The sequence below is a fragment of the Myotis davidii genome, unplaced genomic scaffold, assembly GCF_000327345.1.
Source record: "Myotis davidii unplaced genomic scaffold, ASM32734v1 scaffold73, whole genome shotgun sequence".
Lineage (NCBI taxonomy): Eukaryota > Metazoa > Chordata > Mammalia > Chiroptera > Vespertilionidae > Myotis > Myotis davidii.
Window position 1 is genome coordinate 7669724 of NW_006286675.1, and position 17179 is coordinate 7686902.

Here is a 17179-nt window from a genome sequence, read left to right on the forward strand (position 1 = left end):
CCAGCCTGGGTGAGGGACGGAGGGCCGTTTTCAGGCTGGCAGGTGACTAAAGCTCCCATCCTGTCCTTTTTTCCTTTTTTTTCATTCTGGGCCAGCTTTAGCTTTGAGGCTCGGCTCCAGCTATGAGACCTCCGATGCTGAAAGCAGGTTCCTGGCCTTTGTTTACCCTTCTGTATTTGAAACAATGTTGCAGTCCTGCTGGCTGAAGCCCGGGGTTTTGTTTAGCTTCTATATTTGCTACAATGTTGCTTAGAGTGCAGCTGAGAGGCCAGCAAGCCAGGCGGGGAAGGTTGGCTCCCTCTGTCACTGAAGCAAGCAAGTCTCCCTGTTCGCATCAGCTGCCTGGCTGCCGGCCGCCATCTTGGCTGGCAGTTAATTTGCATATCTCCCTGATTAGCCAATGGGAAGGGTAGTGGTCGTACGCTAATTACCATGTTTCTCTTTTATTAGATAGGATGATTACATCTGAAAACAAGTGCAGTTTTTCTTTAGTTCTTTATTTTGATATGTGTTTCCTCAATTTCTTATATGCAATCTCTATTACTTTTGTAATAGATTATAACATTAATTTTAACAAGAAAATGTATGAAGGACAATATTTAATGACAGGAACAATGATCATGATATATCAATTTTTAAAAGTAGCTTGCAAAACAGCCTGTGCAAAAAGATACCATTTTTCTTTTTAAAAAAAAAAAAATGTGTATTGAAATAAAAAAACTTCTAGTATAATCAGTATAAGCATTTTGAGGTAACTCCAAGTGTCAGTACAGAAAATATTTTTTACATTCTTTTTTATAATTTCCAAATTTTCTCCAATAACCATGCTTTGTTTTTTTTTTATTAGAAAAAGCAATAAGACTGTATTTTACACTTTTCTCCAAATCCATTTTGTTTGACAAAGCCGTAATTTATGGAAAAGCAAAAAAAATGCATACTAGCTTCTTATTGTCAATACAGACACAAAATGATATGAGAGTTTTTCTATGAAAGCAAATTTCATAGAATTTGAAATTTTATTTAAAATTATGAAACCCTGTAAATATACTATATAAAGTTCTAAATAAGACCTACAAGGCAATCAGGCAAATCTCCTTGATATATGTCTGACTATTTGATAGATAGGTAGGTACAGTAAAATAAGATAATTACAAATGGTTAAGCAGATGATTATAAACAAGTATGCTAACACTGCTCATCAATACAGCAAGACAAAAAAATTGAACAGGGATCAAGTATTTGGCAGTGTGGTAATATAAAAATTGAACAGGGATCAATTATTTGGCAGTGTGACAATACCTGGCCTGGATTCCTAAATATATATGATCTTGAGCAAATCGATTAATCTCACCAAGTTTTAGATTTCTCAGTTTTGAACTTACAGCAAAAAATTAAACTCTTTGGCTTTAAAACGGCACTAAGCATTTATACATTTGTAAAGAATTTTCATATAACTAAGCTAACATGAACCCTGAAGTAGCTTCAAATTCAGTATTTACTAATTAATGATAAATGAAGATGGTAACAACATGAATACACAAAAGACTTTTTAAAGAAGATAAATAACACATGCACCCCCATGTTCATATCAGCATTATTTACAGCCCAAGTGTCCATAAGTAGATGAATGGATAAAGAAGCTGTGGTACATTTACACAATGGAATAGGATTCAGCTGTAAAAAAGAAGGATCTCTTGACCTATAAGACAACATGGAAGGGCCTGGAAAGTATTACGCTAAGTGAAATAAGCCAATCAAAGAAAAATAAATATTACATGATCTCACTTTTCTGTTGAATCTAATGAACAAAATAAATTGACAAACAAAATAGATCCAGAGACATGGAAGCATGGAACAGACTAATGATTCTCAGAGAGAAGCGGGGAGGGGAGCAGGAAGGGGTTAACCAAAGAACTTATATACATATATGCAAAACCCATGGACTCAGACAATATTTCCATGAAGGTCTGGAGAGGGGAAGGGAGTTGGGAGGAGGGAGTCAATGGGGAAAAAGAGGGAGATATCTGTAATACTTTTAATAATAAAGATAAATTTTTAAAATTAAAATAAAGAATATAAAGAAGGGGGAAACTGACATTCTTGATAATGAAAAATTTCTTTTATAGGGAATCAGGGCTCAGGAAAATTTACTAGCTGTTTTCTTATTCTCAGAAGCTCAGAAAAACTGGGGAACAAATTTCTCAATTTTGGCTGTGAGCCCCAAGTTGCACTAATCATCCAGTAGCACTTCTCCACATGGAGAAGCTGATAGAGCATCAACAAATTCTTTATCAAAATCAACACTTTGTAATATTGAGAAAATTGAAAGTGTTGTAATCTATAAATGCCCAGCCTGTTCTGTTAAAACTTTATCCCAATTGGACACTATGTTTAAAACTATGTTTAAAAAAAAAAAAAAAAAAAAAAAACCCTCAAAAAAAAAAAAAAAAAAAAACCTCTGCTACAATTTTTAAGTCATATATTTTCTTCCATCTCTTAGAAAGTTTGCTTGTTCTTGTAACTTTGCATGATATTTATACTCATTCTTCATGGAAATATACATAATATAGTCACTTTCAGTTCTCCCACTAAGGGAGAAAACATACTTTAAATGTTTTATTTTTCAGTACAAAACTCTTCCAGTCTCTTATATCAACTTTCACAGGCTTTCCATCTCCTTAAAATCTCACCTTCTCTCCTCATCTCCTCTACCAATCCAAACACACACACACACACACACACACACACACACACACACACACGCAATGTCAGACTTTTTAAAAATAAACATTTAAACATAAAATCATCTGAGAATGACAAAGTTTGAAACTGCTTCTCCCAAAAAATATTTAAGATAATAAAAGAAAACATTAGACATTCTAATTGAAGTCTGGTGACTTTTTTCTAAGTTAATGTTATTATCCAAAATATTTAAATAAGTTAAGACACCATTTTAATAAGCCACTTTTCATAGTTAACCATTAGAGAAGCAAAGCCTTATAATACAAAAGTCCTTGCCTATCAAAGTATTTTATTTTTTACCTTATTTTATTACAGGTTTTCTGAATATCTCAGGGTTGCTTCTCTCCCAACCATCATCAAACCATCCAATAAACATCTTTGTCAAACACACTATCTCTTTAGCTCATAAATAACAACCTACCTGGTTCCTGTACACTTAAAGAACAACCTAAATATTTATTTAACCAAAATACCTTAACTTCAGGAATTAGCTTCTCCCCTTTGTCCTTTGGTGGCCACAGTATCTTCATTGGAAGCTCTATTGCTGTCATTATTTCTAATTTGAAATCATCCTCTAACTCCACACCCTTCCACGAAGGAAACAGCTTTTATCTTTGTCTTGCACATGCACACCATAGTGGGGGTTAAGAAGTAAATTGCCTTTTGCAATTTCTTTCAATAACAAAACAGCAAATAAACAAGGAATCTTCTCAATTACAGGATATTATTGCACATTCAACACTCAAGTCAACCACTGAATCGCACTGTTACTCTATTTGCCTAATGTATCACATTTGCAAAAGGTAGGGAACATCTCACAATTTGGGGAGAAATTATCTGATGGGAAAGAGATGCTACAATTGATACCTCACATAAAGTTTGTGTCGAGTCTGAATAAAATACTGCAACTTTGAATGTTTCTGTTCTTAGGTTTAACACGTGGAGTTACAGACTTCATTGTGAGGTCATTGCCAACTTAGTATAGGTCTTAATGAAAGAGAGTGAATGATGAAGACACTATTGGGTTATTTGTGGAATGAAAAATAAAATGTTTTGATAGGCAAAGACTTAAGATTGCTAGCACTTTCTATAGAACTTTGAGATTAAAGAATGATTAAAAATTCAAATTAAAATAATAGCTAACTTTTGTAAAGCAGTTATAACACAACAAGCATTATTCTAATTCCTTTACATACATTAATTTATTTAGTCTTCAAAACAAACAATCCATATAGGAGGAGGTATGATTATGTAGATAATTATTATCACTATCCCCATTTTACATATGAGAAACTAGGCATATAGAAATTTACTTGTCCAAGATTGTACTATTAATGGTGGAGTCTGGCTTTGAATTTAGGCAGACAAACTTGAAAGAACTAGTTCTTAACCACCACTTAACCTCTTAACCACTATAAAGAAATCTAATTGAGGTGTTTTGTTCCTTGAAATTATCATCTTCATTTCAAGCATAATTAGAAAAATACATTGAGATTAAAATTTGTCTCTTCAAGAAATGCAGCTATGAACAATTAATACAATGGTGTTTTGGCTAATTACTGTATTAACTTCTATGCAATTCTATAAATCAGTACCTTTTGATATGGGAAATTTAGCAAAAAATATCATGATTCTATGAATTATGAAACAGAGGCCTATTTAACAACAATAAGAATTGGTCCTTCATTGGTAGATTTTTTTTTTACTTCATTCTTTTAGGATTAATTTGGTCTGAATATTGAGTTCCTTAGACACTTCCACACTTACATCACTGCATCTCTCCATAGATCCCTTGTACAGCAGCATCTCCATAATAGAGCAATGAGGAGAATTAGAAAGGAAGCAAAACCCAAAAAGATATCGCAAGGAAGGTAATACACTAAAGCCTATTTGCTTTACTTAAAGGAGAATTCCTGAGCTCAGAAGCTATTTACTCTTACTTCAGACGTAATTACAGCACTTTTAACTATTTGAGGAGCATACCTGGACTCAAATCCTGAATCTACCATTTATTAGTAGTATAATCTTGGGCAAGATAGTCAACTTCTCTAAAACTAGGTATTTTTTATCTGTAAAATAGTCCACCTCACTGGAATGTTTCAGGAATGCAATTGACATATATATGTAAAGTTCTTAGCATAGTGCCTAGCATATTAGTGCTCAATAAATGATTCTTTGTTATTTGAAAAATGAACTAATAACAATTCAAGGACTTAATGTGATAATTAAATTGTATAATTTATGTGGAAGCACCTACATTAGTACTGTACAACAAAAGGGAATTATAAAATGTTCATTTCATTCTCTTCTTATCTAATTGAACAGCCCATAGCCAAATAGAAATAGCTTCTAGGAGTATGGAAGAAGGATTAATATTACTAGAAGCAAAAACACTAATTACAGAGAAATGACAACTTAAAGTCTGAAAACACAGGCAAAGACAGGAAACCCAAAATGAGACACAGGAACTCAAAACGCACAGCATTTGGGGGCCACTCATTATAGAGATAATTAGCCTTAATAGACCCTCAATTCAAAGAGAAGCTCCAAGGAATCAGATGTCCATAATGATAACTCTGAGCCATTAAAATAAGCATTAAAACTTAATTTTTGAAGTTGTCATTTAAAATTGGATATGATAAAACCTCAACTACATATATATTAGATCAAAATTTTAACAGGGGCTATTTCTGGTCATGGGATTATGGGTGATTTTAAGTATTTTCCTGTTTAATTTTTCTATATTTTCTAAACAACCAACTGTTTATGAAATCAGAATGTATAGGTAAAATATAAAAATAATGTTAGTGCTTAAAGAGACAGTCTTTTAAAATCTAAGAAATATATGAATGTGTAATAGAAGGATTAACCCCTATATTGAGTCCTTTGTTCAAATAGCCACATTGATCTTAATACAATAAAGGCATTACAAAAATGCAACTGATGTTTAAATGTTGCACAATAAATTCACTTGAAAAACAAACAAAAAAATGCTAAAAGTAGATTCATCTTAGAGGTACTACTTTAAATAGCCAGTCAATATCAACACAAAGCTTATAACAGGAATGACATATGATTACCTCTATCTTTGCTTGCAACAATTTGACACACCCTCCCTCTAGGGTAAAAAAAAAATGTTTAAACAACTCTAAGAAAAGAGTAAAATAAAACTGATAAAATGGAGTAATTTCAGAAAGCATAGTCATAAGTGAAATGCTCTGTTTTTACCTTCTAAAATAGAAATTAGAATGCTGTAGGCAAATTTAATATATTACTGAGTAATCACTGACTGCATAGCTGAAAAAGCAAAAGGATGTGGTAGCACAAAAAGCAAATTAAAATACCATAAATGAATCTGTGACAAAATTTTTTCTTCATGATCTATAGTGTGCATTTCTCTTTGGAACTGTCGCACTGAAAACTACGTAGTTAGTAGAGAAAATGCCAGTGAGCAATACAGCAGATCCTAGAGGACTTTGTCACTTAGAAAAAGTGCTTCTTCGTAGAAATACTAGTATGTCTTTTTCCTATTTCTTCATAACTAGGGCTCTAATTTTAAAGTAGAGAAAGTAGAAGTATAAACAACTTAGTGGACACTGAAACTCTCAATTCCTTTAGGTACTGGCATTATCATCAGGAGAAATAGTTCAGTGCTGGTCCAGACTCAAGACGGACTAAATGAAACACAGCCAAACAGTTAATCTAGGAATAGAATTTAGATTATGAGCATCCCCATCCAAGTTAATATTCAATTCACCTCCATAATTTCCCCTACAACTTGATATCTCCAGATCTAATAGGCATTTTAGTTGATTCAGCTGAGACTATTTTATTTCACATTTCATATTGCCTTTAGCCCTATTGTCAGTGGGCTAAAGGCAATGGACACCATTAATGCCAGAGGAATCTATAGATTGTAATAATAGAAGGATACTAGTAAGTCTAAAACATGCCTGTAAATTTTTCCCTAATGTGGATTTTATCTTTGAAAAACAAACAAAAATTCTCTTTAGATGTGCTTTGCTTTCAATACTGTCCTTATTTTCATGTCTTATTTCCATAACTTAAATATACAAATAAATACAATATTAAACATTTCTATGACTATTTACTTTCGATAAAGAAAAAGGTGATGAAAAAGATAAAACATATATCTTTCCCTTTATTATAATGTTCAGGAGCATATTTTAATCCATTTTTAAATTGGATACATCCAAGTCTTAGAAATGCAAACTCTTGTGATCACAAGAGACACTGGGTTTTTCGTGGCGCTTAAAGAAAGAGGGCATAATAAATAAGTTTCTGGTTCTGATTCATTTTCTGCTCTTTTGAATTAATTAATGCTGTGGAAATCCCAGGCAACTGCTGTATCATTTGTGACTGAATTGAGTCTAAAGGAGAAAAATATGTAAAACATTATTTAATTAAAATTTTCATTTTTCTCTCTTCCACTTCCTAACCTACTAGCTAATAGTCATTCAAACTAAAAGAACAGTTTCATGTTTGTTGCTGTCGAATTAATTGCCTTGGGCCACTTTAGTATCTTCAGAGATCTGAGGTTTATGGAGCCACATTGTTCTCTGGGGCCAATCCCTTGGATATGATGCTCGAGTTCGTGGCCTTCTTTCAAAGCTGTTTTGGCAAACTAAAAAACCTCATAAAAACTGGTAGGCATATAGCTCTTTTTATTTATGATGTAATTTTTTCTTTATTTTCCCCATCACTATTTATCCCCCCTGTACCCTCTTCCACCTCCACCCACCCATCCACCAACACACCCCTGGTAATCACCACTATTGTCCATATTCATGAGTTCTCTCTCTCTCTCTCCTCTCTCTCTCTCTCTCTCTCTCTCTCTCTCTCTCTCTCTCTCTCTCTCTCTCTCGTTGTTAATCCTTAGCTGAGGATATTTTTCCATTGTTTTGGGGGTTTTTTTTAGAGAGCGGAAGGGAGGGGGAGAGACAGAGAGAGAGAGAAATATCAATGTGATCGACTGATTGCTTCCTGCAGGCACCCTGACTGGGGCCAGGGAATGAGTCTGCAACCTAGGTACGTGCCTTTGACTGGAATCAAACCCAGGACCCTTCAGCCTGCAACACTCCCCCACCAGAGCTGTCTGTCTGTTCTCTATCTATGAGACTGCTTCTATTTTGCTTGTTAATTCAGTTTGTTCATTAAATTCCACATATGAGTAAAATCATATGGTACTTGTCATTCTCTGACTGGTGAATTCTCTAGATCCATCCAGGCTGTCACAAAGGGTAAAATTATCTTCCTTTTTGCAACTGAGTAGTATTCCTTTGGGTAAATGTACCATAGCTGCTTTATCCACTCATCTATTGGTGGACACTTGGGCTACTTCCAAATCTTGGCTATCTATATATATAAAAGCCTAAGCGACTGTCCGACCATTTGACCATCCGACCGGTAGCTATGACGTGCACTGACCACCAGGGAGAAAACACTCAACACAGGAGCTGCCGAGCTGTGGTGACTTGGCAGTTGTGGTTTTCGGGTGATGCACCCAGAACCAGAGAGGAGGAAGCTCAATTCTGGGGTGCATTATACAAGAACCACCAATTTGCAATCCAGGAACCCTCCGGGGATGTCGGAGAGCTAGTTTCAGCCTGATCCCCGCAAGCCAGGTCAAAGGACCTCACCAGTGCACAAGTCATCTCCTAACTCATCTTGTAAAACCCAGCTTTAATATCACTAATATGGAGTCACCATCCTTGATCCCAAACCAAGATTAGGTCTCTTTTTCCTTAGTAGTATTTATTATCTCACTAGAGGCCCAGTGCATGAAATTCATGAACGGGTAGGGTCCCTAGGCCTGGCCAGTGATCAGGAACGATTGGGGCCAGGGCGATCAGGGCTGGGCCGGAGAGGAGGCAACAGTCGCCGGGCCAGGCACAGAAGGAACGAATGCCAGCCGCCTCTGCTGCCGCCACCATCGTCAGCATGCTGGTACCATGTGGTTCCCCGCCTCCCCCCTCTCACTGCCAAACAGGGCCTGTCAGCCAGGGGGAGGGACAGGGCACGGGAGGTTGGCCACTGGCCCTGACAACAGATCCGGCCCTTGGCCCCCCTGGGAAAGGGGCCACATCTGCCGCCACCCATCCCCAGTTCCCGACCCCAGCTCAGGGGCCGGCCCTGATCAGGCAATTGGGGCCTGCCAGCCAGGAAGAAGGACCGTGGGAGGTTGGCTGTCTGGGGGAGGTTGGCTGTGGGAGCACACTGACCACCATGGGGCAGCTCCTGCACTGAGCGTTGCCCCCTGGTGTTCAGTGCACATCATAGCGACCAGTTGTTCCAGTTGTTCCAGTCGTTCGGTTGATTAGGCTTTTATATAGATAGATGATAGATAGATAAATAGATAGATAATTAAATATTGAATGTCTCCCTCTTCTTTGTATTATAAACTCTTAGAGAAAGAGTATACATTTTAGTTCACCACTGTATTCCTAAACAATACATATTTGGCAATCAATGGATATAGGTGATTCTCACATTATCCAAAGATTCATTGTGTGAGTCTCCAAAATCACATAGGAAGTGAACATAAGAATATTCACTAATGATTTTAACATTTATAAAATTAGTCTTCACTCAAACATACCTTACAAATAACATGTATCTCAGCCATTTGGTTAAATTTCTTTGTATCTTTGATAATCACTGTTAAGTGGTTTAAAATTGTCTGCACATCGGAATCTTGAAAAAAATATTGATATCGGGGTCCCATTCCCAAAGATTGATTTAATTGTTTGAAGTGGAGCCTAAGAATAGAAATACTATTTAAAATTGCCCGATAATTTTTTGTTAGGTTGAGAATCCAGCTAACTGATAAATGTATAGTGCATTTTGGACTATTGTAAATAATATTTAAAATAAAAATGTAAAGTGCTGCAAAGTGAAATTTCAAATCTTGCAGAAGATGTGGGGAAATTCATGAGAAATAAAGTATTGGAAAACATCATTGACAAATCAAGAATTTGCCATTAGACTAGATAGAAACTGAGGAACCAAAAATTGGCAAGAGTGATAATTGATATGGTACATTATTCAAAAGGGAATGATTTTAATATAAAAAAGTTAAGTAAAGTTTTTAGGAAATTTTCCTTATAAAAATTACCCATGTTACAGTGGTACTATAATGAAAAGTGATTATGCTATCCCAAAAGTTATTATGCTAAAAAATTACTCAAAACATATGCAGTTAACACATTCTTCTAAGAAATAATGTGTAATTAGAATTAAAAGTGAAACAATGCCAATTATAAAATTTATTTTATTAATATTGGTTTTAATTTTTAAGACTGAGTCAAAATCACGTTTCCCATTATTTACCATGAAATTTTGATCCTTATCCACTTATTTATTCAAATACAAAAGACATGTCACATGACCTTGCCAAAGGTGCAGGTAGAGATAGTTCCACTTTTTATCTTTCATATTTTATACTGTTTCCTTTTCTTGCCTCATTACAATGGTTAGGACTGCCAAACAATGTCAAATAAGATACCCTTTCAGATTAAGAAAGTTATTTTCTATTCCTACTTTGCTACGAGTTTTTAACTATGAGTGTTGTCAAATACTTTTTCTAGTCATTAAAATGATTATATGATATTTCTTATTTATTCTATTCATAGGGTGAGATTTTCCAAATGGTAAGTCAACCTTGCAACCTAGGATAAACCCTACTTGATCATAATATATTATTATTTTTTGTATTGCTGGATTTAATTTGCTGATCTTAATTAAGGATTTTTGTATATATGATCATGAGCAATTTTGTTCTAAAATTTTCCTTTATTGTAATGTTTTTTCAGGTTTGCTATTAGAGTTGTGTTAGTCTCATGAGGTTGAAATTATTCATCCTTCCTCTATTTTTTGAAAGAGTTTATGTAAGATTGGTATATTTCTGAAATGTTTGACAGAATTCACCAGTGAAATCATTTAGGCCCACAGTTTGCTTCATAGAAAGTTTTAATTTTTAATTAAAAACTCAATTTCTTTTATAGATAAAGTGCTATTTAGGTTTTCTGTTTCATCTTGTGTCAGTTTTAGTAAGTTGTATCTTTTAAGAAATTTATCCACTTCACCTAAGTAGTATAATTTTTTTGGCATAAAGGTATTCATAATATGCCCTTACTGTTTATTTAATTTCTACAAATTTTGTAGTGATAATTCCTCTTTTATTCCTAATATTGTAAGTTGTGTTCTCTTTTCTCTTGGCCTAACTTTTACCTATAAAATGTTCATATTTTTGGCAGTTTATTATAGTGTGCTTAGCCATGCTTTTCTTTGCATTTATTCTGTGTGGGGTTCACTGAAGATATTGAATCTTAAAATTTAACTGGGGCATTATTTCTTCAAGTGTTTTTTCTGCCTACTATTGCTCTCCTTTTTTTTCTTAGACCTATAGGTGTTAGACCATGTAACATTATCCCATATACTATATTCATTTTTTCCAATTCTTTTTTCTCTCTCTGTTCTTTAAATTGGATAATTTCTAATTCATGTATATTCAGTTTCACTGACACTTTCTTCAGTCATCTTTAATCTGCTGATTGGCCCATCAGTTATTTTCTTATTCCACATTTTTCAGCTTTAAGTTCCCATTTGGTTCTTATTGTAAATTTCAATTTATGTTCTGAAATGCCCTATTTTTTTCCACGTTTTCCTGATTCTTCATATGTTGGGTAATTTTTGTAATCTTAATGTTTTTGGAAACTCTGAATTCTTCTATAGCATGTCATTTTTTGTTCGTTTTAACAGAATTCTTAGTTGCTTAGGCCCAAGCTGCATATTCTGTCTCTCCTGCGGTGGACAGCAGCTCAAATATCTGTTTATTTCTTTTAGCCTTACATAGGCTGCTTAAAGACTATCCTGTGCATGCATGATTTGGGGATCAGTCAGAAATTGGGGCAAAGTTTATACACAGAATTTGGGACTCCCTTTCTGTGGCTCTTTTCTTTCCAGGATTACCTCCTCATGTCCTAGTAGCTGTGGTTGCCCCAAAGTCTATCCTGGTTCTTCAGGCTAGAAAGACTGCTGATTTCCTAATGCAGTTTTATTAGTTTTCCCTGTCTTACATAGACTTGGGCCTGCCCTCATACTGAAATCCTTAAAAAATGATTTTCCCACAACTTACCCACATCCCTCCCCCTGCTTCCAAAATTCATCTCCTCTCAAGATTTAGCCTGCTTTGGGTTGCTCTCCAGTATCTTCAAATAGCTGTTCTTCACAATTTGTTCAGAGTTCATAGTTGTTATCACTATTCAGTTTTAAATGTATTAATTTACAACAGCCTTTTCCCACTACCAATTATTCTCTGATAATAAAGACTTCTTGTATTGCCTTAATGAAGAATTAAATGATACCATTCTTTTTCATTCTTCCATGTCTTTACACATTCTATACTTTTGCCTACAATGTCCTTAATTCTCATAACCCTGCCAGGTTCACATTTTCTATGCCCATTTTGTATATTTTAGAAGAGCACAGTCAAGTTTTGCCATTACCCAAGTTTTAGATATCTAAAATTTCAACTGAGAATATTTAAATTGGAACTAAGTCCAATTTATCTATCAATATGTCTATCAATATAACATTAGTATAGCTATAGCATAAAGTAATACATAGAAGAAAATATTGTAAAGCTATATAAATTGACAAAGAAGCATAAGTCATAATTTTACTGGAAAAATGGATAAAGAATAAAGTAATATGTGTAAAAAGGGGAGTGTTAACCTTACCAAAAAAAGTGCATATCTTTACATAATTGTGTATATTTGTACATGATTATATAGGAAGAGGTCTGAAAGTGTACAAACTTTCAATGTACTAGATTGTAAATAGTAAATAAGCTTGAGAAGAAATAAAGTATTTAGGGTGAGGAGAGAAATTAAGGAAAATTTCCTTTGCTTTTTTTTCAATATATTTTTTTTAATCCTCACCCAAGGATATTTTTTCTATTGATTTTTAGAGAAATTTGAAGGAAGAGGCAGAGACAGAGAGAAACACTGGTGTAGAGAGACACATTGGTTGCTCCCTTCCACATGCCCCCAACCAGGGCCGGGAGCCTGCAACCAAGGTACGTGCCCTTGACCCTTCAGTCCACAGGCCAACGCTCTAGCCACTAAGCCAGTGGTTCTCAACCTTCTGGCCCTTTAAATACAGTTCCTCATGCTGTGACCCAACCATAAAATTATTTTCGTTGCTACTTCATAACTGTAATGTTGCTACTGTAATGTAAATATCTGATATGCAGGATGGTCTTAGGCGCCCTCTGTGAGGGTCGTTCGATCGCCAAAGGGGTCACGACCCACAGGTTGAGAACCACTGCATTAAGCCAAACTGGCTAGGGTTTCAATAATTATTTATTCAAGAAACATTTAATGATTGCCTGCTACGTGTCAGGCACTTTTCTACAACAGAAATGTATCTGTGTATTACTTGAATAATATTAAAATATATTTTATTTTTTAATGAAATTATTAACTCAATAAGGAGAAACTGAAATGACAGAAAAGGTACTTTAAAATGTGATTCCCTTATCTTGTACAAGAAGCTCGGGAGCTTTTTAAGGTGAAAAATAAATGTAGTATTATTTTTTAATCTGTTCTATCTAACTCATATTAAATTCTTATTGCTTAGATCTGGACCCACTGGAGAAACAAACAATTTCTCTTTTTTGCCCTTTTAATATAATTCCATCCTCTCACAGCAGTTCTTCTGAGGTTTGGAAATAGATGGTGAAGTCTAAAGTTCCTACCTGGGGTAATTTCAGGCATCAAATGGCTGCTTGTGGATAAAAATACATCAATCTTTTTATTCACATGTTAAAGTATGGATGAGAAATCCAGAAAGTAAACCTGGTCTTCGTGAAGTTCGTTCTTGGCTTCACATAATAAAGGAATACATCATTGTCCTTTATGTTGACACACCTACTTGTCTTAGCCATCTGACACATAGAGGACATCTTCCTATAAACTTTGATATGGAAATAACTTGGTGTAAACTCAACATTTTAATCTTTGTTCCCAATTCCTTCTAGTAACAAGGCCTTCACTACCTCAACAAGGAAGTTCATTTCCTTTTTAGACAGCTGTAACTGGACAAAGTTTTTCTCCTGCTGCTCCTGTGACTGGCTCCCTGTGACTTTCACCTGCTAACTTGGTTTGGCCCTCCACAATGTACCCTCTTTCCCCGTAGCAGCACTTTAGCCATCTCAGGACAGCTATCAGATTCTCTTAAGACTTCTGTTCTTCTGAATAAACATGCTTGGTTCTTTTAACCTGAGGGAAGCTTCTGCCAACTGGCCCAAAAAGAATGAGAAATTTAATTTCTCTATAACCAGGCTATTTATCCAATTGAAAAATACAAGATTTGGCTTTTACCTTAATGCAGCACACAGCTTCTTAGCTAATCATTACAAAGACCTCCTGGCATTTGCCTTCAAAGAAATATCCCTCCACTTGCCTGCACACGTGTTTATATGCAACATACATATTGCCTTTCACATTTTCTTTCAACGTCTTTTAAATGAGCACCAGACGTATGTATCCTTGGTGGTTTGGGTTTACACCCAAAGGGCTTATACCCTCGCTTCATCACAAGGTTTTATTTGAGCCACAATTCAGTTACCCCAAGTTATGGTATTTCATTCTTAAAAGTTCACATTTATTTCTCCTTATTTTTGGACTCCTAAGATATTAGGTCTAGTAAACTTTATCCAACAAATCTTTAATTAGAATAGGCTTAGCAATGTGTTTGTTAGTTATATGCACTTAACCATCTCAGTTCCATTTGTTGGAGATGGTTAACTACTTTGCATCTTGACGAAATTAGAAAACAAAATGTTTACGTCTGGAAAACCTATAGAGGCCATTCACCTAATTCATCCTGGTCCTTAGAATAACCTAATTATACCCTCAAATCTAAATCTTTCTGGATGGGCAAAGGTGGAGTGAATATGAGTCTTGCCTAGGAAATTATACCTAGAAATTTTTTAAGTTTTAGTCCCAGCTTCTGCCTCACTTCTGTCCCAGTTTTCCTAGTTATGAAACAAAAGTAATAAGATCCCTATTTTATATATCTCACAGTGTTCCTATAAAAATTGTAAAAGGTAACATATGAAAAAGTTCACTTAAAAGTATAAAGTGCAATAAAAATACCAGGTACAATATCTATATATATAAAAACCTAAGTGACCATTACGACCGGTCAACCAGTCACTATGACATGCACTGACCACCAGGGGAGCAGACGCTCAATGCAGGAGCTGCCCCTGGTAATCAGTGTGCTCCCACAGCCAACCTCCCACAGCCCCTAGCCCCCCTCCCCCAGGGAAGCCGGCCCCAGTGGGCCCCTATCGGGACTGGGCAAGATGCCCCAATTATGCCCGATCACCTGCCAGGCCGAGGGACCCCACCCGTGCATGAATTCATGCACTGGGCCTCTAGTTATTAATAATAATGGCACCTTCTATGACCACAAATGAGACCTCTACAAAGCCACTCCTTTTTCTTAACACTAAGACATTTTAATTAAATTCTCCTTTTTTATCTTCTTTTCTCACACCACCAATCAAAAAAGAGTTTTTTCAGCATAATCATGTAACCTTGGACTTTAATTACAAATACCAACAAATATTTGCATAGAGTAAAACGTAAGTATATTCTGACATTTTGAACACCCCAGCCTTCCTCTCATACTGACTTTATTTTCTTTTTCCTTTGTTTATAACCCTTTCTATATTTTCTTGAAAAAAATCAAACTGCCTAACAATGTAACAAATGTCATCAATATAAATATTTTAGTTATAGTTACCCACCTTGAAACTCTTACTAAGTGGCCTCATGGTTTTCCTATGCAAAAGTACCAAATATATTTTTTTCAACTGTTTGTCTATCCTAAATTGTTCCAGATTTTCAAAGCTCGTTATAGTGTTTCCACATTAAGATTATAGCCACTAGGGCTGTTCTACAAGTTCAATTTGAAAGCTCTGCTCTTACATCAGGAATACAGATTCCTCAAAATGACAATACGAAACTGAAAGACTGCACTGAAAAACAGGAAGCAACTATGGAGAAAAGCTGTCACACGCTCTACAGCTAGATGTTAAGAAACAAAACCGTCCCAATCACCTCCCTCACCCCAGTTTTACATAATTTTACCTAAACAGTATATACAAACTAACCCACAGACTATTTTTATGCAGTTTTCTTTCTCTCAATATCCTTTTCTTCCTCTTTCTAATTCAATGCATTCCTCTGCCTGATAACAACAAATAGTTATTGAATGCCTGTAAGTACAAGACCATGTATCCTAAATGCTAGGGAAAACATGTGAAAACAAACTGGACCAGTCCAAATGAAGGACAGACATTAAACAAAAATGACACTAATAAACACATAATTTTTCATTGCAATACGAGCTATGAAGTAAATTAATGTATGGGAGGCAAGGCTTTTGCACACAGGTAAGATTTGAATTAAAGGAACAGGGAAGGCCTCTCTGAAGAAATTACATTTAGATGGGGACCTAAAGGATAGCAGGGATTACTCTGAATAAGAATGGGGAGAAGTATATTCCAGTTAAGAAGACAGCACTATTTTGAAGACCTTACAGCAGGAAAGACGCTTGGGCTGTGTAGACCAGTAAAGCAGCTGAATCTGAAGAAATCAGTGGGAGAAAGACAAGAGTTGGCAATGCAGGAGCCATACTGTGCAGGGCCAGGGCTTTGCAGATTATGTTAAGAATTTTGGGTTTAATTAAAATGTAATAGGAAGCCAAGAAATGGTCTTTCTTCAATCTCAAAAAAATATGGTAAGTGGATTTTTTTTCCCTCCTATAATGAACATGGAATTAAGTTTAAGTATAAAGAACAGCATGGGAATGATAAACACCAAATTCAAAAGAATGGTTACCTTTGGCACAAAGAGGGAGATATAAAATTGGTAAAGAGTTCTCAGAAGGCTTCAACTGTATTGCTTATGTTTTATTTCTTATAAAAACATAGGTATTTTAACCTATTCTTTATACATTTTATATAACTAAATTTTTCATACTAAATTTTTGAAAGAATTAATGAATTAAGAATTCACCAGTTCATTTCCTTCTCTTCTGCTTTACCAGGTTCATATTAAATCTCTTAATTTTGAGAAAGACAAGCACATAGAATTTAGGGATCTCCCCTCTTAAACACTTTGTTTCCTAAAACTTTATTTTCTAGACTTTTTGCATCAGATATTAGACTCTTTAATTAGCTTATCTTTAGTTTTAGCATACACTATAACCTTTGTAGCTTTCCAACAACCACAGAGTTAATGTAAGGATTAAATGAGATAAAGCATTTAACATCATAGCATTTAGCACACAAGAGCTCAATAAATTTTAACTATTGTTTTTTACTATTTCATTTATTATA

General features: G+C 35.1%; 1 protein-coding gene across 1 annotated transcript in view; it reads right to left on the reverse strand.

Moving 5' to 3' along the window:
* SOX6 (SRY-box 6) overlaps positions 1–3304 on the reverse strand; it is a 185532-nt gene extending 182228 nt beyond the window's left edge. The window contains exon 1 of the mRNA XM_015560430.1: positions 3216–3304. The gene's annotated coding sequence lies outside the window, so the exon portion shown is untranslated. The remainder of the gene's footprint in view (positions 1–3215) is intronic.
* Positions 3305–17179: the final 13875 nt, after the last annotated feature.